The sequence below is a fragment of the Leptopilina heterotoma genome, unplaced genomic scaffold, assembly GCF_015476425.1.
Source record: "Leptopilina heterotoma isolate Lh14 unplaced genomic scaffold, ASM1547642v1 Lhet_490, whole genome shotgun sequence".
Classification (NCBI taxonomy): domain Eukaryota; kingdom Metazoa; phylum Arthropoda; class Insecta; order Hymenoptera; family Figitidae; genus Leptopilina; species Leptopilina heterotoma.
This window is the reverse complement of record NW_025111106.1, coordinates 123754-146389: the sequence shown is the minus strand read 5'-3', so window position 1 is coordinate 146389 and position 22636 is coordinate 123754. Positions and strand designations below refer to the sequence as shown.

Genomic DNA, 22636 nt, shown 5'->3' with positions numbered 1-22636 from the left:
AACTACAAAATATGATTGAATTTTTTATTTTAATTTTTAGAAATAATTAAATTTCAAAAAGGTTTTATATTGATAATATTTAAAATATTGATTTGTGTGGAAAAGTAAATAAGTATTGAATTATTTATTTAACAATAATTATTTAAGTTTTGAATAATTTAATTTAGAAATTTTAATAAAAAATTAGTCTTTTGAAAAATTGTAATTAAAACTTTTAGAAGATTATCAAATTCCCGGAAACAATTTAAAAAGAGTAAATTAAATTTACATTTTTTATTGAAATATAATTTTTATATTTTAATGAATTTTATTTTTTTACTTTTAGAAATTATTTTTAAATATAATCGTATTTTTGAAGAATTTTAACTAAAATTTAGGAAAATAATTGAATTTTTAGAAGAAATTCGAATTGAAATTTTTAGCCTGATAAGAAAGAAAGTGAATATTTTTTATGGAAATCAGGAAAAAGTTAGGGAATTGCTCAATCAAGTTTTCGTAAATCGACTAAAACCAGTTTTTATTTTTTTAGCCGTCGAATTCAATTTTTCGATTGCTACTTTTTACTACTTTTTTCAGTCTTAAAGTTACTTTTTTAAAATTAATTATCGAGTGCGAAGCCTGCCATTAATTAATAAACACAATATAGTGTATATCTGGAATTGATTTGTTCAGCATATTTAATTCATTAGTATAATTTTAAGCTGAATGCAGATTATGATTAAAATTTACGTTTAAATCATCGCCACATGGAAAAATTAAATACAAAAAATAAATTCGAATGTTTCACGCTGAGAAATATTGGGATGATTTATTTAGATACGCGATCAAATAAATAAAGACTAAAGGCCTGAACTGGCTGAAAAAATATCCTGACAACAACTGGTAATTTGGTTGACAAAAATATGTACGCCAACCAATTATTACTAAAGCCAATTTTTTAGATCGTGATCGAGATTCTGAGTATATTAATTAAACCCTTTTTCTAGGTGTTCAACACAAATGTAATTCCATTACATGTATGCCTTTCTAACTCTAAACAAATTAAAATACTTGTTTTTAAGTTATAAAATAGTGTCGGTGACTTAAACATATATATTTAAAAAGGTAAAAGTAGAATCAAATACCAATCGATAGGTTGCTTAAAATTTAGCGTTACTTATTTTTTTTGGTTTATCCTGATAAAAAATGAATTGTTAAAAAATCGTTTATTACTTTTTTTGCATATATGCCTTTGGTGCCTTAGCACTTTTGAGTTTGAATTCAAAACAAATGAAAAATTGCTAATTTATTTTCACTTATTATAAATTATGTCGATGTAATTGTTATTCAATAATTAAATGCGTTTTTGTGTAGAATGTAGAAGTAAAAATATTTTAAACGATTATACGAAATGTAAGTTAACATAATGAGGAAGAAAAGGATTAAATAAAACTAGAGGTGGTGAATAATTTCTCTGAAAATTTTTCGTTCTATTATGGTATCTTAACTGATTAGAAATAGAGTTTTGCAGTAGAAATAACATTTTTTTCGCAGCTAATTTAATTATTATTTGAAACTTAAAAAACGATATTAACATTATGTTTATGTTGAAAAATAACAGGCGAAAAGTAATTGCAGTTTTTTTCTAAAACAACTTCAAGAATAAAATTATTTTTAAAAGACTATTCAAAAAAAGCTAAAAAATTTGAAATTATCATTTGTTATGTTAAAAAATAGAGATATTTTTTATGTCAGGTATTTAGGAAGGCTTTAATATTATCTATATTTGATTATTTAAAATACATGTCTAGAGAAATTTTATTTTCCACCAGTAAAATTTATGACTTGTGGCACTAAAAAATTTGAAATATAATTGATATTTTCAATTTCATATTAAATAGTATTTTTATTTCGTATCGTGATCTTTTGAAGAAGACAAAATTTCACCTTTTATAATAGAAAAGAACATGAGAAGAAATCCTTTTAAACAAATAAAAGATTAATATAGAAGAATGATATTGCAGCACCAATAGCCTTTGATATTATGTATAATAATTTTAAATAATTTTTACAAAAATACTGCCAAAAATATTATCTTTTGAAAATTTAAGACCAAGACTAGGTTAGTTAATTTAATAACTTAAATACATACATTTCTTAGTCATCTGGAATCGTGCAGTGTATAATATAATCATAATAATATTATTGTCTTAATTATTTGATAGTGCACTTACAAGAGAGCCCATTACACAATTTAAAAAAATAAAATCACAATAAGAATCAAAGATGATTTCTAATCATTATTAAGGAGAGAATTTGTTTTTTCTTAATAAAATTTTTGGAAGAAGATTTTAATTTTTACAAATAATGTTTAAATTTTTTTATATTTTATCAAAAATCGTGAAAATTTAGTGTAAAATAAATTCTTAATCATTTGCATACTATATATTTAAGTGGGAGAAACATTTATAAAAGTAGAGAAAAGGACAATAAAAATTAAATTGGTATGAATTTTCTGATTAATTAGGTTTTTTATATATATTTTTTCGAATAGTAATTTTTAAATCAATTGTTATTTAAGTATGCATCAAATATTCATTGTGTAAAATCATTGAAATAGAAGAAAAATTATAAGTAACAAAGAGAAGAACATCAAGTACGTAACCAACTTATATTACTGTTTGGTTAGTACAATCCGCTGCACAAAATTAATACTTCACTGTTATGATAATTGCCTGTGGCAGTTTTTAGAATTATATAAATATTCTTCGACACTGTAAACATTTGAATTATAAGATGCTCAGTATCTGAAATCAAATGTTAGTTTTTAAAAAAATGATCACATCGTATGGAGTATAAATTAATGAAAAGTCTCGTTTTTCTCATGAGTGCTTCAATTGTTTTAAAGACACATTTTTTCTAGTGTCTTGCACATTTTTGCTCATCTAATTATGTATCAAAAGAAAAAGTAAAGCAGTATCAAAAGAAAAAAAATTTAAGTACGACAAAAGACTGTAACTACTTGTTAATTTTGTGATTTTGGAATAATTTGCAATAGTATTATTACATTATTATTATTATTATTATTATTATTATTATTATTATTATTATTATTATTATTATTATTATTAAAGGTGTGAAAAAAGCTCGAAAAGTTGAATTAGTTTGATCCAAGAGACAAGTTTAAATTTTCTTCACGTATCGAAACTCGAAAAGTTTTAATGCACGAAATCATTAAAAAACCTAATGAATTTCGAGCTGTTTGCACAACCCTTATTATTATTATGTTATTAATTATTATAATAATTATTAATATTATTTTTATCATTATTACTATTGTAGTGAAGTTCTTGCGTACAGTTATGCAGAATTCAGATTGATAATAAATATATTTTTTCTGAAATTCTTTTGTGAAGCAAAATAGTAATTATATATTGTATATACATATAAGAAGGTAAGAAAATTGATATTCTACGCTGTATTGTGCTTATATAAATGAGACTTTCAGAAGTCTGAAAAAATGCTTTGTATAATATATTTGCAATGCAATTGGCTCGTCATGTTATTGAAGTTATAAAATCTAGAATATAAAGATAGTTAATGTTTAAATGTATTTTATCTTAGTGCATTATTTTTGTGTTTTGGATTAGTGATGGGATATCGATAACAAATCTTTTCATTATTATAAATACATATACATATATATAAATTAGAAATGAGATAATTGTCTGTATATCTCGCTTACATGGAAATCCATTTATACAAACTAAAAAGAATAGTTAAAAGGTCGAAGAGAAATGTAAAATTTCTATGAGATATCAAAAATTATGTCATTTTAAATTATTGAACATATCTTTACTTAAAAACTAGAAAAAGTGTTTCGACATTGCATCACTATTTTGAATAACAGTAAAATAATTGTGTACTCCTATATTAATTGTTTCCTTTTTTACTCCGATAATATATAATTAGTAAGATGATCTTGTTTCTTTAAGTTAAATTCAATTTTCATCTCAACTCACATTCCAACTTAAACAAACTTCATCTAATGTCATTATTTAAATGATATTATTTAGTAGTTAAATTAATATCAATAATAAAGTTTAATATACCTCCTTCTCTTTCTCTACATATATATATATATATATATATATATATATATATATATATATATATATATATATATATATATATATATATATATATATATAATCCCACGGTACAATTTTAATAAAAGAACTGTATAAATTAAACTCCATTCTTCACGAGTTTTATTATAAATAAATAGGAGCCATTAAGGGGTTTCAGCCAAAAATTCGCTGTTGTACATTAAATAAACTGATGTTTGTTGTACTGAAAAAGGGATTATATTTTGTTTTGCATATAACTCGCATTCTATGGCTGAGAAAATTGTAGAAAACTATTTTATATTTTATAGAAAATAAAAAGGCTTATCACTTTTGTTTAAAATATTTTTCCTTAAAATGAATATATTTCCTTTTATATTATGAAAAGATGCAGAATTTATTTTATTTTTCAATACCAAATGTTGATTTAGAAACTAATTTTCAAGTAAGAATTTATTTATTAAATTTTGTAAACTTGTTTTTCAATTAAATAATTGCAACAAAATAAAAATATTATCGCAATATCTAAGTTTTAAAAATTAATGATTAAGATAACAATTTTGTAGTTTTTAAAGAACATAAATGAATTAAGTGGAAATTCTGTTTCTAATTGATAAGTATCATATTTTACTTTTAATCATTTTTATTTAACCTAATAATTTAATAAATTAAAAAATTTTAACCAACAATGCAGGATAATTCAACACATGTGGTCGCTATAGTTCACAAGTTGTTCGTCTCTCGGTTTTACAATTTGATTAGTAAAATTCAAACTTTGGTCACAATTTAGAATTGAGAAGAGGAAAATATTCTATGTTAATTTTAAGTTTTTGTCTAAATTTGCCAGAGATTAAATCTTTTATTATTCTCTATAGGGACTGAGGAGGTGTGTTCGCGCAGGTATTGGGTGTAATGTTTCAGGAGAGACAATGCACATTGAAATCCTCTCTCAAATTATGTATATTGGAGAAAATTAACAATAGAGCAATATTCTTGAAGAATCTTCAGAATACTTAATGCAATTGAAAGGAGAAGCGTCTTTTATGACATAGAATTTTCTTACACATATAGACAAAAAAAATACAAGGATTTTATTATTTTAATATTTCTTAAGACCATTCTTCTTCAAATGTCAATACAATTCAATGACTTGAAAATTAGTCTCCTCAATTTGTGCCAGAAAATTTTAACTGAATTTCCCTGCGGGAAGAAATTGTCGAGAATTGTGGCCGGGTTAACTCTCACTGCAGGAGGTACAGTCATTAAATCGCAAAAAGTATTGGTAAAGAGACGAGATCCATATAAAATCAATAGAAAATTCTTAAGCATATTCATATTGTTTATTTCAATCACTTTGAAAATTTAAAACATTACAATGAATTTTTTAATTTAGTTTAAATTAAATTCTTCAACAGCCATGAGAGGAATAACATTACACGCAACCTAGAACAATACCTTCATGTTTTCTTATTTTTGTAATAATTAAGGTGATTCGGTTCATCAAACACAATGCAGACCTCTAGAAAAATAATTAATCAACATTTAAATAATTAAAATATTATTAATAGTATTTTCTATATACAAAAAACAATAATATCAATTTTCAAGAAAAAAAATTGATTAAAAATATTTATTTATATACTTCACACACGATCCCAATTTTTTTCATACCACTTTTGTAAAATTTTTTAAAAATGATTCAAGTTTAATGTAATACGAACTTATTCTCTTCAAACAATGATATTCTATAACGTCACCGTTCAGATTTTTAATCAAACACATCGTTTTGAAAATATTATTTGTTTAAAAAAGGCAAATTTTCTTTTAAACAAATAAGCATAGTTTCTAAACGGCGTAAATGTTCAAAAATCTGAACGGTTACGTTGTTGTGAATCATTATTTATAACAAAATAAGCCGCATTAAAATTGAATCATTTTTAAAAAAAATTATAGGATGACAAAAAATTTGAATGGTGTGAAAATTGTATAAACAAATAAATTTTGTAGGTTTCAATTTTTGTCTTGAAAATTAAATTTTGTTTTTCCATAATAGGTATAATATAAATAATCTCCGTATTCTTTCATTCATTCTATCCGCAGTTTGAAGTTATAGTCTCTGTGTATGCTTTTGTTTTTTTTTTCTTTAAAAAATATTTTATAAAAGAAAGTTTTTGGATTTATTGTTTAATTTTGAAATCTTGAAAAGGATGAAGGCTGTCATCGAAACGTCAAGATTTAATAAATAATAATTGAAATTTGACATCACTTGGATTATTTGGCCAAAAATATCTTCTAAATTTAAAAATTATTGTTTGACAAATCGAAAATGTGCAGGTATTTTTTCATGATTTATAATAAAATAATATTACAAATTAAAAAATTGGTTAAAAATTATGATTAACAAATAAAAAATATACCCATTTTGTTTGTTGTATGTTTTTTCTATAACAAATTTCGTTTGATTGATCTAAATTATTATGCAAATTACTTTTCTTTTTTATTTATAAAAAATATTAGAAAATTGTTAACTGTTAAAAAATTTTGATTAAAAAGTACTGAAGTAGGAAATATACCCATTTTATGCATAATTTTTATTTCTCAATAACAATATTTTTTTACAAACTCATTTTTTTCTTTTAGGAAGAAAAACATTAGATATTCCCGTTTCTTAATATTTTTGTAGAAAATTCTCAATTTTCATAAGGAAATAATTTGCATCAATTCTATTTCTTAATTTCAATTGTTTTAATAAAATTCAAATAAATAATTTATTGAATAATTGAACGTTTCTTAAAATTCAAATCCCTATAAAAAATCGTTATCAACAAATTTTCAAATAATTGAATTCTATCAACGAATTTTAATAAAATTTTTTAGAATAGTTACATTTTTCAAGAAATTTGATTAAAATTGTATTAAAAATAATTGAAATTCTGCAATGAGTTTTATTATTTATGAAAATAATTAAATGTTAGTGTACACTTTTATTAAAATTGTTTTTAAATAATTGAATTCTTTTTGTTAATTTTAATAAAATAGTAGATATTAAAAATCATTAAATAAGGAAAATTTTTGAAAATAATTGAAATTTATGACAAGAATAAATTTTATTAAAAGTTTTGAAAATAATTGAAATTTTGACAAGAATTTTATTAAAAGTTTTGCAAATAATTGAATTTTGAAGAAGATTTTTTTTTATTTATAAAGATAATAAATGGGATTTTCTTGAGATTTTCTTCTAAATTTTGAACATAATTGAATTTGGTGGTAAGAATTTTATTACTTTTAAAAATAATTGAATTTCTGCAATCATTTGTAACTTCTTCAAAATTCAATTTTTTAGTGTTTTTAACTAAAATTCTTCTATACAGTAGAACCTCGATTATCCGAGGTAATGTGGGGAAGAGGTGCCTCGGATAATCGAAAACTATCGGATAATACGAACTAATGAAAATTTTAAAAAGTTTAATTATTTTTTATGTGTTTAAAGTGTTAAAATAATATTAAACGACAAAAATAGACGGAATTTTAAATGCACTGAACATAAATATATCTGTGAAAATTTTTTTACAGACTTGGTCGCTCCATCCGCGTTTTATTCGAAGCTCGGATAACCGAGGTTCTATTGTAAATCCATTATTTTTAATAATTAATTAAATATATATTGACAAATTTAATTAATTTTAGAAGATTTTGAATTATTAACATTTTTTAAAAATCTAAGTTCATTAAAATTTCTAATTAAATTCATTCAATATTGAAATTTTATAAAATTTCAAATTAAAACCATTTGAAGTTCATTTATTGATGAAAATTGTAATCGCAACTCTTTTAAAATTAAATTAATTTTGAGATATTTAAGTAAAATTATTCATTAAATAATTTATTTATTTTATGATAGTTGTTCAAGATTTCAGTTATTTAAAAATAAATTTTTGTCAGAAGATGAAAAAATTGAACGTTTTGTATTAGAATTCGTGTTAATTTTACAGTTTATGAGTCAAACAAAAAAGACACAAAAATTCAGAATTTTCTTATGAATTCTAAAAATTAAATTTTTTTCAATAATAATTTTAATAAAAATTTCCTTGAATTCCCTATGTCAGAATATATGATTATTATAATTAGATATAATAATATTATAACTATATACCTATATTCCAATTCATGTTTTATTTTTATAAAAAAAATTTGAATTAAAAATTTTTGCAATCTGTTCCCACATAGCACAATAGTATGAGGTAAGGTTATGTTGAATACTAATCGTAAGGCACATAAGGTTACACGATATTGCTGTGGTAGACCTAAGGTGAACTAAAAACTTCCGCCATGGAGGTAAGGTTACACGTTAGGGTGTCGTGACTATATATGATAAGGCCATGGTAACCTTACACGTTAAGGTTAAGGTAACGTTACATTTTAAGGTTGAGGTAAGGTTACATGTTAAGGTTGAGGTAACGTTACACGTTATGGTTGAGGTAACGTTACATGTTAAGGTTGAGGTAACGTTACATGTTAAGGTTGAGGTAAGGTTACATGTCAAGGTTGAGGTAAGGTAATTATTAAGTTGTAAGGTTGAGGTAAGGTTAAGGTAAGGTTGTGATAAGTTTACCAGTTATGGAAAATATTGAAAAAATAATTAATAAATAAATATTCAATTAAAATGTTAAGTTTGTTGCTCTTCTCTATTTTGGAAACCTGACATGAAGCAGAAAATTTTGAAAACAAATTTGGGAGGACTGGGATTCGAACCCGGGATCGACGCGCATAAACCTATCATTCTAACTAACTGAGCTAAGTAGAGAACTGGCAGAAGGAAAATAAATGTTGCCTTTAAGGAGTTAATCATCTTTTTGGTTCACCTTAAAGGCAACATTAATTTTCCTTCTGCCAGTTCTCTACTTAGCTCAGTTAGTTAGAATGATAGGTTTATGCGCGTCGATCCCGGGTTCGAATCCCAGTCCCCCCAAAGTTTTCAAAATTTTCTGCTTCATGTCAGGTTTCCAAAATAGAGAAGAGCAACAAACTTAACATTTTAATTAAATATTTATTTATTAATTATTTTTTCAATATTTTCCATAACTGGTAAACTTATTACAACCTTACCTCAACCTTACAACTTAATAATTACCTTACCTCAACCTTGACATGTAACCTTACCTCAACCTTAACATGTAACGTTACCTCAACCTTGACATGTAACCTTACCTCAACCTTAACATGTAACGTTACCTCAACCTTAACGTGTAACCTTACCTCAACCTTAACATGTAACGTTACCTCAACCTTAACGTGTAACCTTACCTCAACCTTAACATATATAGTCACCACACCCTAACATGTAACCTTACCTCCATGGCGGAAGTTTTTAGTTCACCTCAGGTCTACCACAGCAATATCGTGTAACCTTATGAGCCTTACGATTAGTACTCAACATAACCTTACCTCATACTATTGTGCTATGTGGGTTATTTTTAAAATTGCTAATTTTATTTAAAAAAGCGAGTGAGAACTCAGCCGCGCGCGAACTGTCGCTAGTTATAATAATAAACTTTTTATTTTTTTAATGTTAATTACTTTTTTCAGATAAACGTCCTTAAATTTTAGAATTTAAGAAACTTTCTTCAAATTATTATAATTATTAATTAATAAAAATTAATTATTTAATGTTTTAAATAATGTTATTTAAAATTCTGAAAAAATTATATTTCTGAGATATTTTTATTCAATTTTTGAAAGTTACTTGAATTTTAAAAAAATGGATTAAAGAAATATCAAATTAATTTGAATTTTGTGAAATTAAATTGAAAATAATTAAATTTGTTAATGAATTTTATTAAACATTTTTTTAAAAAATTGAATTTTTAAAGAATAATTTTCTTAAGAATAATTGGTAAATAATTTCATATTTTCAAAGAGTCACGATCGAATGTATTCATATATATGTTTGTAAGTATATAAAAAACAATTAAATCTAATATATAATTAATTTCCGAAATTTTGGACAAAATTCTTACCTCTAAATGAATTTGCAACAATTTTCTAAAAATAATTGTGTAAGGATTTAAATGTCCCACTTCAATAAATGTTTAGCTTGAAACTTTCTTGAAAATTTATCGTGAAACTTTTCTGAACAATTAAATTTCATTTTCGTCTATAGATTTAGGCGAAAATTTAATTTAAATGTTCAGGAAGTTTCATGCTAAACATTTATTTATTTATTGAAGTGGGACATTTAAATCTTTACACAATTGTTAGGTATTTTAAGTATAAAATTTTAAGTATTTTACAATAAATCTAGAATATAATAGTTTGGAAAAAATTTAAAAAGGAATTCATTTTATTTGAAAGTACAAGTTTTTTTCAATTCTTTTGTACACTCGTATTAGTTTAAAATTACATTTTAAATATATTTTAATGACCTACGACAATATTAACTTTTGGGTATTCACCAGTTTTCTTCAATAAGATGAATTAGTGCGTTGTCTAGATTTTTACCCCTTTGTGCCTTAAACTCATTAATACTAATTACTTTATCATAAAAAAAGATATTTTTCATTCTTAAATTTATAAAAGTTACAAATATTCAGGCTTCGCACTCCATAATTAATTTTTAAAAAGTATCAAAAAGTAGCTTTAAGACTGAAAAAAGTACATAGTAAAAAAGTATAGCTATCAAAAAATTAAATTTGACGACTAAAAAAACTCCTTTTAGACAATTAACAAAAATTTGATTCTGTATTTTATTTCCCTGACGTTTTCTTAACTTTCATAAAAAATATATACTATTTTTTCTTATCCTGCTAATAGGGAAGTTGCATAAGTGAAAGAATTGACACCAGTAAAAGAACAAAATGTTTATTCGGCACGATATTTCCCAAATAATAATTCTTAGCACTATAAAAAAATATTTTTCATTTCCTTATTTCTTCAAAATATAGTTTATATGATAATACTATAGTTTCAATATGGAAGTTATTTTAAAAAATAATTTTTTTATTTTTTAGTGGGTTATATAATTAAGAAAATATGTATAATAGTATAAGTTCTTTGTTTTAGAATATTTGTAACCTTTTTATATATAAATCGTTTTCTTTTAGACAATGTATTAGGGATCATTCACATATTACGTCACGCAAATTTGGAAAATTTTTAATCCCTCCCCCCTACGTCACATTTTCTTCCATAGAAATTGGTAATTTTTACACATGCCGTCACAAAACTGTAGACCCCCCTTCCCCCAAAGCCTGTGACGTAATATGTGAATGATCCCTTAATATTTTTCATGTTCTTTCACTGGTAAATAGCTGTTTTTCAATATTTGATTAAAATTTTAAATTAAATTTTAAACTTCAATAAGTTTTTGCCAAATTCAATAAATTATTTTCTAAATTTTAATTTGATATCCTTTAAAAATACAATAATATTTAAAAATAGTTTCTAAAAGTAAAAAGTTCAAATTTTTTAAAATATTAAATTTATTTCAGCTAAATTTGACAACATTTGCAAATAATTTAAAATCATACAAGTATATTATATATCGCATGATTCAGTTTTAGAAAACAGCTGAATTTCTTTTTAAGGTGAGTATAAAATCACTATTTCAGACAATTTATCACTCTAAAGAGTTTTTATTATTTTATCTTTCTGTAAAATTGGTACTGACAATCAGTGAATCTTAACTGATTATCAGTAGGAATTAACTGTCAATCAGTGATTCTATTTTCTTGAATGTTGATAAAACAGGTTAACTGGTTCATTTAGCAAAAAAAGACTGGAAATCAGTGAAATTCTATACTGAAAAAAAATGAATTTTTACTGACAATTCGTCATATTTCACTGATTAAAATAAAGAAAACTCGTCCACGAGAATTACTGAAAATCAGTTGTATTTGACCAATTGTCAGTGGTGTTTTCCTTATTCAAATTTATTATATTTAATTATTATATGTAATTCAATATATTATATAATATTATAACTAATTATATATTTATCTTACTATCTATTATAGAATTATTTATAGATATTAATAAATAATTAAATAAGTTAATTATTATACACGTATATATTGTATATGTTTCGGTTGTACGTCAGATGGAAAAAAATTGTCCACCTAAATCAACCCTCTTTGGCCACACCTAGTGCCCAAAAGGCCCGCATGGGACCATCCCTGCACAAGGGGTGGGTCCTTTATCTTCCACAAGGGAAGGGGTAGGGTCCTAATATGACACTCGAGGCTACGTCCTGAATGGCAAGTAAAGAACTGCTCAGTTGATCCTCTCGTTCTAGACCTTACAGGTTATTCCTAGAGTTCAACCAGAAAACCTTGTGGTGTCAAAGTGTCAGAAGTGTAAAAGCACAATCATATTACTTTCAAAAGTTTTTGGTATTACTTTGAAATCAGTAAAAATATTGCAATTTATCTCATCTTTGTGGTGCTAAGTTGTGAAGAAGAGTTTTGCGTGCATTCATCTGCTTCAAAGAGTTCAGAATTCCTGCTCCTGCCTTTAGCTTCTGCTGCCAAAGAGTTGAAAATTCCGAAAGCTTCTACATCAGAATTTCAAATACAGAATTTAATTGTAAGTAATTTTATAAATAATATATATATATATATATGTTTTAGTTTTGTTAAGGTATAGTTCTCTCACTCTTACACTTGTAAAAAATCACATTTTGAGTAAATTTTTCTTTTTATGAGAACCTTCTGTAAAGGGATCTAAAATGTTTATGACATAAAAGGCTTGCATAAAAGAATATTTACTAAAAATTTGAAGAAATATTTAATCAAAATCGATTTATTCAAGTATAAATTGAGAGAAATATCTTAAATATAATATCACGGGAAAAAATATTTAACTGGACCAGCGATTCCTTTCTCTAGAATAGAGAAAGTATTATTTAAAAGAACTAAAAATTTCGCTAATATATGATAAATATTATAACTTTCAGGTAAAAATTTTTTTCGTGTATAATTTAAAATATTTCTTGTAGTGTTAATTCAATATGCTATATAAATATAAAATAATTTTCTTTTTTAAACATAAAAACATTTTAAAGAATGAATTTATAAATATTTGCATATAAAATAATATAAGCATTTCTAAAAAAATTTTATTAGTAATGTAACATAGTAGCATAAAAGCTTCTTTACTTTTATATATATATATATATATATATATACTTCACATTGTTTTTATTTTAATTTTTAAAGTATTTTATTTGAAATTCATTTACAACTCAATGTTTCTAAATTCTGGTTTTTATATGTACTTGTTTATAATACTCTTTAAGTCTAAATAATAAGTGAACTTTTACTTAATAAAAGTTATAAATTGCTCTCTCATTCAAAAAGTTCATATTTATGAAGCATTCTATTTGAAAACGACCATTTTTGTGAATAATTGCTAATGGAAGGAAATTTTAAACTAATTATTTCTTCTATTTATTAAGATCAAACTACATTTTTTATTATCACTTTTGAAACAACGATTTTTTAAATTTCCTGTGTAGAAATTGCTATTATAGCTCCTGACAATAATAGTCGCTTCCCAGATAGCACAACATTTTACAGAAAGTTTGCAGCAAGTTTGCATTGCAAACTTCGCAAATTTGTGGCAAATTGGTAAATGTCCGCCTTGTGTAAAGTTTGCGGAGCAAACTTGCAGAAAACTTGCATGGTAAGGTAAATTAAAATGTCTGCGCAGTAGTTTTCTGTGACATATAGAGCTGCGCACTACATTTCGTCACCTTCCCTAAGAGGGAAGGCAACATTTCACAAAAAACATACATTTTGAATACAAAAAGGTTTTTTTTGAAAATTTTTAAAGTTTTCAGAAAGTTTGCTGCAAGTTTGTTACAACTTTTCTGCAAGTTTTCTGTGAAAACTTGTAGCAAGTTTGCTCAGCAAACTTTACACAAGGCGGATATTTGCCAATTTGCGAAGTTTGCAATGCAAACTTTCTGCAAAATGTTGTGCTATCTGGGTTATGTGACCCGTAATAGTTTTCCACAACAATAAAATTATATCATGTTTAATATCAGGTCCTAATGCGGCCCGAGAATGATGAGACTGAATTATGTACAGATTTTTGTATATAATGTAGCTCGCGAAGTAAATCCCTTTTATAAGGGTCCCAGTCAGAGCAAATAGGGTCTCTAATAATTAAATTTTTAAATTAATTTGTAATTCTTTTCTATTATTACACTATCGGCGGTAATTGTACGACCCCTACTTTTTGATGACTATTAAGTAACTATTAAGTAACTTTTAATTTGAAAAATGTAATAACTAAATTTTGTTCCTTTTTATTTTTAATAAACTGATAAAATTCTGAAAAATGACACCTTTACGATAACAATCATGCGTCGCACTTCGGGCGCAGGACATGCGAGTCACGCGGTGCGTGCATAATGAGACGCATTTAGCAGTCACTCGATCTGATTTTGTTGCACATTAGGTACATGACGTGCGAGTCACACGTGCTTGCTCAATGAGACACATTTTGCTGTCGCTCGTGCTAATTTTGTAGCATGCGTGAGGGCATAAACGTAATACGTTGAAATGATAGGGGTTGATAGTAAAAGTGGTAATTAGGAGCAAAAGTGGGATAAGTGACTTGGGCGCAAATACGGGCTAAAATGATTCTGTAATTTATGGATAAATTAATTATAATTAATGATCAAAAAATATTTAAAATTTTTTTCTCCTAATGTTTTTTAAACCACTTTATATCAGCCCCTCAAATAATCTTATATTACATTAAATCAATAAAATTTATGAATTTATGAAAATACTTTAATGATAACTTGTAGAAATTTTTAAAATTGAGTTATTTAATAATTTACAATTCAAAATTTAATATAAAATTTATATTTTATTAATTTATATAATATGCATATGAGCCATTCCATTATATTTTAACTAAAGTCATTGCCGACTAATTTTAAAAAATTATAATATTTTGCAAGAATGATTTTAAAGATATTAGGATCATCGAACAAAAAGAATTTTTTAAATATTTTGCTTCCTCATAAGGAAGCTTTGCATTCGTGACGATTTTCAATTTTTCAAAAGAAGGTTATATGGACTCATTTTCATCTATAACATATGTATATTCAATTCTGAGCAAATGTCCAGATGTATGTGTGTGTGTGTGTGTGTGTGTGTGTGTGTGTGTGTATGTGTGTGAGAGAGAATTACATCACAGTGTACCCCATTTTTCGACATTTTTAAAAATGGTCGACTTTGGTACAAGATTTTACACGGAAGCGATTATTCAAAAAATTCGAAAAAAGAACTATTTATTAACTGAATCTGTCCAATCGAATTTGCTTTATAATTATTAAAAAATCTTAATTATTATTGTATTTATTAACAATAATAGAAGACAATGTTATCTCTGGTTCTAATAGTCTAATTGAAATAAATCAAATTGGAAGTTGTAAATAATTAATCTTTTTATTATCTTAGCTGATTAAGAAAAATGAAATTCTTCTATTAATTACATTTTTCAACATTTATTTGGACAGTTTTTTTTTCTTGAGAACAAGTGTAAAACGGTTGCAAAAATCCAATTTTTTTCGACAAAATCTTAACCCTGTCATAAATAAAAATCTGGCATGCACTGTATAGCCTATGTGAAAAAAATTCTTAGCTTTATTCTGAGTCCACATTTTGGAGAAGTTCGTAGTATTATTTATGACAGGGTTAAGATTTTGTCGAAAAAAATTGGGTTTTTGCAACCGTTTTACACTTGTTCTCAAGAAAAAAAAACTGTCCAAATAAATGTTGAAAAATGTAATTAATAGAAGAATTTCGTTTTTCTTAATCAGCTAAGATAATAAAAAGATTAATTATTTACAACTTCCAATTTGATTTATTTCAATTAGACTATTAGAACCAGAGATAACATTGTCTTCTATTATTGTTAATAAATACAATAATAATTAAGATTTATTAATAATTATGAAGCAGATTCGTTTTGACAGATTCAGTTAATAAATAGTTCTTTTTTCGAATTTTTTGAATAATCGCTTCGGTGTAAAATCTTGTACCAAAGTCGACCATTTTTAAAAATGTCGAAAAATGGGGTACACTATGATGTAATTCTGCACCTGTACGGTGCAAAAATTTTTTTCCAATATTGGCCTTTCGTATACAAACATATAAGATTCCACGCTTTCCAAAAATATTTCTCATTTTTTTCAAATAATTTTTTTAACAGAGATATTTCAAGTCAAATTCGAACATTTTTCAGGGGCCTATCATTTTCTCGCGGATAGTAGATAGTTGTCTGTATACGTAGCATTAAAGATGGTCACCCTAACCACAATTATGTTACCCACTACTATAAATTTCTCTCCGTGTGGGTCTTTATATCTTTCGAAAAAATTTACGTTTTTCAACGTTCAATACTCATTTGAATCGTAAATATTTCTGGTGAAGCATTTTTGGTAACTTCTACTACTTCTTCGTAGTAAATTTTGCTACGTTCGAAGTAAATTTTACTATGTTCATAGAACCAGAAATGTATTCACCATGAACGTAGTAAAAGTTACTTTGTATTTTTCTCCGTGTACAAACATTTCTTTTGAAAATACAAGTCATGAAAGTTGAAAAAAGTATGAAAATTTTGAAGGTACTTTTACAACTGAAAAATAGTTTTTAAAAAAACTTTATTCGAAGTTTAAACATTTTTTTGAAATAGTTATTTTACTACTTCTTTTTTAGCATCTTAATAGTAATCCTAATCTTTCCAATTTTTTTTACAGGACTTTAATCACTTGCACTTTTTAAAAAAATAATATACGCAGATAAATTCTTGTAAAAAATCTCAACTCTACAAAAAATACGATTAAAATGATTCTATGAACCTTCTAAAATGTTAATTTCTTCGGAAGATATAAAGAAATTAAGGAAATCACTGAAAATGAGGTATTTTATTAAATATGAGAGGATGGGAAGAAGAACTCGCCGAGTGCGCGGTTGCAAGGGATGATATCAGTCAAGTAGCAGTGATGGGATGCATACATTCTGAAGAATAAAGAATATGTAATATGCTTTTCGGTTAGTTATAAATTCGGCAAAACTAGATTTCTTTAAAATTTACATTTTTTTACCCACGATTCGACAAAATAAAATTAGATTAAATCAAATATCAGGCTTCAAAGTGACACACTTTTCCACTTTTTTGACACTTTTTTTGGTCAAGCCTACTTTTTGCTACTTATTTTGTCAAAAAGCTATACTAAATGCTACTTTTTTCCAAAAAAGGTAAAAAAAATTTACAGAATTCAAGAATTTTAGTTTTTTTGGTGAATTTCGTAGATTTCAAAAAACCCGCCAAGTGAATTAAATTTATTATTGGACGCGTGATTATAATATATTATAATAATTACTAATAGTGGATGTTTATTAAATTACAACTTTTTAACGTTTCGAATTTTTCGTATCTAATTTTATTATTCTTTAAGCTTCTTAAAAAAATTAAAAACTAAATTTTTCATTTTTCACTATATAATTTAATAGTAATACCTTTTTTGACTTTATAAAAGTTTCATCAAGTATAGAAAAAATCAATTAAGAATGAAAACTTAATTCTTTTGGTTATATAAATTGTTTGATTAAAAATCCAAAATAATATTTATTTAACGTGATTATTTATTATATTATGTTTACAAACTTTATGTCAAATTTAAAAATATTAATTGTATTTTCAATAATACAGTGTTTTAAGTCGGTTGTTCAATAATAAAAAAATCATTTATAAAGAATTAAGATCTATCTAGAAGAAAAATTATAATTTTTTTTATTAGAATTAAATTGCTCATAATTTATTATTGTACAAAATTATGGCTATGTGGATTTTAAAATTTAAAAAATTTATATCACTAAAACCAATCCATTTTTTTCATTTTGATAGTTGTTATTAGTAAATTACTAAAAAATGTTTACGTTTCATTTTTAAAAATTAGATGGCTGATAAAAAGTTATTGATAATTTTTTAAAAAATAATAAGGAGAAAGAAGGTGTCAATTTAACTTCTCAAAATTATGAGTCTGTTATTAAAAAACAAATTCTTATGAAAGATTTCATTTAAGTATTATTAACAATTACATTTCATTATGTAAATAAAACTTTCTAATGTAAAATATCGACAAAAAAGCTATTATATTTTCATGTTTTATGTTTATAAATCAAAATTTAAAAAAAAATTTGTGAATTCCTATTTTTAGTATTTTTTTAAAAAATTTTTTGGACAACAACATATATTCACTTAATTTTCTTACTTAAAAAACTAATTTTACTTTATTTTTAATATGCTACTTTTTTCAATTTAGAGGACACTTTTTTCTTTCAAAATGATACTTTTTCACATTTTTTTGACCTGCTACTACACTGTAAAAAATTCTGGTGTATTAAAACATACTGAATGTAATTTTACACAGCAATATTATAGGCTGGACGTAGTAAATTTACTAAGTTCCAAAGTAGTTTTACTATTTTTAATAATTTTACATTATACGACTATGCAATTTAATAGTTTTGTGTAAATTTACTACGTCCGTCGTAGGAAAATTTGATCACTATGTCCAGCATGTGATATTGCACTCGTCTGTTTTTAGGGTGAAGTCCCATGGCACCGTTTTGCGTTGCGTTTTGTAACTAGGCCATAAGTGCAAATATAGCAAACATATATCTCCATCTCTCTTACACTCATTGCCTATAGTTACAAAACGCAACGCAAAACGCTACCATGGGACTCCACACTGTAAAAAAATCTGGTGTAAAATAACACGAAACTTGTAATTTCACACATCAAAATTATAGGTTGTACGTAGTAAATTTATTTCGTTTCAAAAGTAGTTTTACTATTTTTAATAATTTTACATTATACGACTATGTAATTTAATAGTTTTGTGTAAATTTACTACGTCCGACGTAGGAAAATTTGATCACTATGTCCGACGTGGTATTTTTACATTGCGTGTATTTCTACACTTTGACGTAATATTACGTCGCACGATCTGTACAATTACATGGCGAATGTAATTTTCTTATTCCTTTAAAATTTTCAAAAAATTTTCAAGTTTTTATAAATAACTGTAAAAAAGTGTATATAATGATGTACATTTATAGAAAGTATATGCTAATTTATAAGTAAATAATAATATTACAAAAAGTTTTGGGCTATATTTCATAAATACAAAAAGTTACGACTGAAAATATTATTTCAAAAAATATTTGCAGGTTATGTAGATTACAGTCGGCGTGTAAAAATACCACCATGAATACCACGTCGGACATAGTGACCAAACTTTCCAACGTCGGACATAGTAAATTTACACCAGATTTTTTTACAGTGCAGCCTTATACTTTATTCTGTAAATTTACAATCACGGAGTAATAATAAGGAGACTGCTCTCCAGCGTATCCCCTAGTCAAACTGGTGCCAGATTTCTGCCTTGGTTCACTGAGTAGTAATGACTTTTAAAAAATAACGCGCATGTGCAGTTTGCAACTATCTTCGTCACTCTTGAAAGAACGATGAGAGAGATCATTATTTTGACGTGCGAGTTGGAAAGTGTGGTTATGTTTTACTGTTGACAATATATATTATACTATTAAATAATATTAATAAATTGTAATATAGGAAATGTGTGAGTAGATATTAATTATATTAGCATTATAGCGATTATAGCATTATATTATATTGTATTCATTCACTTTATCATACAAAGAAAAGAATTACTCCGGTTCGACAAAAATAATCTTTTTATTAATACTAGCCCCTCCGACGGCCGCAAGCGGCCGTCTACGGTGCTAGTTTTTATATGTCCATTGTCCAAGTCCATTATTTCATTAATAATAATATTAATATTAATTATAATACAGACATTATAATATTCAATTTTTTTCAGTTAATAATTTGCTTATTTATATTTGAAATGTTGACGTTTTTTTTTACAATGCAAAATAAGATTTATTATAAGTACTTTCTCTTAACAAAAATAAAATTTATATATTCGCGCTCTTTTTAAATAACATACGACTGCAGCGCCACCTGCACATGTCCAAACAATTTTGAAAACACCCTTCTCTTAATATTTTACATTCTCATTGCCCATTCTTTACTTCGATACTTTTCGATATATTCGACCTTTCCACTCCATGTCTTTTTTAAGAAAGGATCTACTCACACCTATATTACAATTTATTAATATTATAATATATTGTACTTACTCTTCTCTTTGCTGTTTGTTAATTAATATTTTTTCTTATTTAAATGTTGATTTTCCCGTATAGTTGCTGTTGTCAACAATAAAACATAACCACACTTTCTAACTCGCACGTCAAAATAATGATCTCTCTCATCGTTCTTTCAAGAGTGACGAAGATAGTTGCAAACTGCGCATGCGCTTTATTTTTGAGAAGTCTTTACTACTCAGTGAACCAAGGCAGACATTTGGCACGGTATCTCACTGGTAGTACAGTCTCCTTATTATTACTCCGTGTTTACAATGGTCTGTAAAGTTACCACGGATACGTAAATTTACGTTGTATTGCATGTAAGATTACATGCCGCGTGTATTTTTCGCATGCTCAAAATAAACTGAACTGCCGACACCGACTTTTTGCCTTTGTTCTCATTCGAATGTTTTTGTGTTTTTTTAGTATATATTTTAGTTTTTTCAATTTATATAATTTAACTATTTTACCATAAGTGTTTATTCTCCATTGGATTTAAGCGTAAGTTCTTGTATTTCATTAAAATAAAATTTAAAAGTATATTCAACAAGCATGCTAGTATTTAGGTTAGAATTAAAAGAAAGACAAACTTTTTTTAAAATTGTCACACGAGGTATTTGTAATATTATTTATCATCGTTTTATTAATTATTTTTTATATATAATAAAATTTTTAAAATGTGAATTTTTTTTACAGAGAATATACAAAAATCAATTTTGTTTATTAAATATAAAGAACAGAAGAAGAATAATCTGAAGAAGAAGGTTTTTTTATTTTTAATTATATATATAAATATATATTATATGAAAAAAAAATAAATATTTTTAAACCAATATTATTACGTACTTATACGCTTTTTATTTATAAAATTAAATACATATATATAATAATTTTGTTTCACAAAAACCCCCAAATAAGTAGAATGTAAATTTACAAACAAATTGCAATAAAACCAAATTTTTAGGTTAAATTACACGCATAAGTCAAATTACATGCGGCATGTTTTTGAACAGAACGCTATCTGAAGCAACCCATTTTAACATTAAGCATGTAAAATAACATGCAGTTTATGTCAAATGATCAGCCATTTGTAAAATTACACACTAGACGTAGTGATTTAATTTTCCTACGTCGGACGTAGTAAATTTACACTAGAATTTTTGACAGTGTAGACTTCGAAGCCTGCAAATTTCGGCTATTTTAACATTCGACAAAATAATAAATTGACCATTTTAAGATTATATTAGTTATTGTTTAGTGAAAATAGAAATTATGTCAAATGTTAATTCGAGAAAATAATTTTCTCAAATTTAATATTCACTGTAAAAAAATCTGGTGTAAATTTACTATGTCCGACGTTGGAAAGTTTGGTCACTATGTCCGACGTGGTATTTTTACACGCCGACTGTAATCTACATAACCTGCAAATATTTTTTGAAATAATATTTTCAGTCGTAACTTTTTGTATTTATGAAATATAGCCCAAAACTTTTTGTAATATTATTATTTACTTATGAATTAGCATATACTTTCTATAAATGTATATTATATACACTTTTTTAGAGTTATTTATAAAAACTTGAAAATTTTTCGAAAATCTTAAAGGAATAAGAAAATTACATTCGCCATGTAATTGTACAGATCGTGCGACGTAATATTACGTCAAAGTGTAGAAATACACGCAATGTAAAAATACCACGTCGGACATAGTGATCAAATTTTCCTACGTCGGACGTAGTAAATTTACACAAAACTATTAAATTACATAGTCGTATAATGTAAAATTATTAAAAATAGTAAAACTACTTTTGGAACGAAATAAATTTACTACGTACAACCTATAATTTTGATGTGTGAAATTACAAGTTTTGTGTTATTTTACACCAGATTTTTTTACAGTGTTCGATAAAAATAAATTCGTAAAGTTAGGATTATACGTTGTGGATTAGACGTTATAATCGTTATGCTCGTTTCATTTTGAGTCGAATGTATGCATCCCGCAGTTAGCGTCTCGGCTAGTTCTTCCCCAAGTAGAAATGTCCGGAGTTAGGACGGAGTTAAACACCGGCATGGTACTGACTCAGTACTGACCGTTGGTACTGACTTTCGGAACCCGATCAGTACTGGGAGTATACTGACTCCAAAACCGAATCAGTAATACGTCGGAGTTAAAAAAGTATTAAAATAAGTACTGGCAGAAAACTGGCATAACACCAAATCAGTACTGCGAAGGAGTTAAAAAACAAACAAAATTTTTTAAAATGACATTAAATCGGACAC

General features: G+C 25.6%; 1 protein-coding gene across 4 annotated transcripts in view; it reads left to right on the top strand.

Moving 5' to 3' along the window:
• Nucleotides 1-12108: 12108 nt before the first annotated feature.
• Nucleotides 12109-22636, top strand: part of LOC122507635 (ankyrin-3-like) — a 47722-nt gene continuing 37194 nt past the window's right edge. For 2 of the 4 annotated variants that reach the window (XM_043620449.1, XM_043620446.1), the window contains exon 1: nucleotides 12109-12686. The gene's annotated coding sequence lies outside the window, so the exon portion shown is untranslated. Of the gene's footprint in view, nucleotides 12687-20702; nucleotides 20858-22636 lie in introns of those variants that run through there. The other 2 variants (XM_043620444.1, XM_043620448.1) reach the window with 1 other exon arrangement.